The following is a 1,811-nucleotide window of genomic DNA, read 5'->3' on the forward strand; positions in this document are numbered from 1 at the left end:
GAGCAAAATATGGCGTGAAGACCCCCCAGTGATAGATTACCTCTGCAGTGTGGAACTGTGGAATTTCTTTCAGTAGGTGAGACACTTTTGAAATGCGCTACCAGGGTGGCCCACACAGATCTGGCAGAAGTACTCACTATAGTACATATCACACCATGTAAGTGTAACTGAACAGAAGTGCTCCTGTTTCACTTCATCCTATTCATGATTCTCAAAGTGTTTCTTCACTGATAGTGAAGAAAGGATAGAAAGTCCAGCTGTTTAAAATCCCAACAGAAATACACAAGACTTGCCTTCTGGGCAGGAACACGTGATGCGACTGATGGATGTTTGTATGAGAACAGAAACCATATAAATATGCTGGGAGTGAAAATTTAGCGATTTTCTTTCTACCACCTTCAGCTAGGCTGGGACACTGTTGTCCAGGGACAACATTTTTTAGGAATGCAGATGTGATGTGTGTAGATGTGCAATCCTGCACAGATTTGTATTGTTAGCAAATCTGGCTCAAATTAAAGTGTTGGGCCACCACATGCTGCCAGAAAAGCTCCAGTATGTCTTGGCATTTATTCTAGTAGGATGTTGAGCTGACAAAATCACCAAGATTAAATCCAGTTACTTTTGAATATAAAAGTTAATTTTAACCTTAATTATGCTCTATAGAACACATTACAGTGAGACTGACTCACTAGTTTGCACTAGCAAACTATCACTAATATCAGCACAGTCATGTAAGGTGCTGCCTTCTATTCAGAGCAACTTGGGGTTTCGTGTCTGGGCCAGTGACACTTGGAACAGGGGTCATACCTCCAAGCCAGCAATTAGAGGACAACCTGAGCAATGGCTGAGCCCAAAGCTGAAGGTACTTTGTTTGTAAGGAATAAAAACCCCTCTTTAAATGTCCAGAGATCATTATTTTTCCCATAAAAATGTATTTTGTTCACCTGAATCCATACATTACCTTTCATTTATTGGCTTTAACTGTATTTGTGTTTTTCTATCTTAACACAGACCAAACTAGAAGCTCTTTCAGGGTGTTTTATTTAGTAGTGATGGGTCGTTCGCGAACGAAATGGCTCTTAGAGCCGGCTCTTTGACGTGAACGACGCGAGCCGGCTCCTTATCGCGAGCCGTCACGTGGTTTTTTTTTTTTTTTTTTCCCTTTCTCTCACCCTCTCCCTCTCGCACTTTTTTTCCGCTTCACTCTGCACGCGAGCCTTGTGCTTTACGCTGGGCAGAGGGGGGAGGGGCGGTAGTTACACTCAGTAGCACACGAACAGATCCAGAGGGAGAGAGAGAGAAAGAGAGCCAGGGACAACAACGTCACATTAGAAAGGTATAGTAATCATCCACAACTATTTTTGGTTGCAGATGATAAAGGATTCAGAAAGTTTATTCATGCAGGCCCATATTGGTAAATGGCCTGTATTTATATAGCGCTTTACTAGTCCCTAAGGACCCCAAAGCGCTTTACATATCCAGTCATCCACCCATTCACACACACATTCACACACTGGTGATGGCAAGCTACATTGTAGCCACAGCCACCCTGGGGCGCACTGACAGAGGCGAGGCTGCCGGACACTGGCGCCACCGGGCCCTCTGACCACCACCAGTAGGCAATGGGTGAAGTGTCTTGCCCAAGGACACAACGACCGAGACTGTCCAAGCCGGGGCTCGAACCGGCAACCTTCCGATTACAAGACGAACTCCCAACTCTTGAGCCACGATTGCCCATATGACAGAGAATATGCATGTTCTTTTTGTTTTAATATTATAATTTATATTTAATTGTGTTGTGGTTTGCAGTG

The sequence above is a fragment of the Aulonocara sp. 'chitande type north' Nkhata Bay genome, linkage group LG10 (genome assembly GCF_057382095.1).
Source record: "Aulonocara sp. 'chitande type north' Nkhata Bay isolate Kocher_YH1m ecotype deep benthic linkage group LG10, A_spYH_male_GT1.1, whole genome shotgun sequence".
NCBI classification, from domain to species: Eukaryota; Metazoa; Chordata; class Actinopteri; order Cichliformes; family Cichlidae; genus Aulonocara; species Aulonocara sp. 'chitande type north' Nkhata Bay.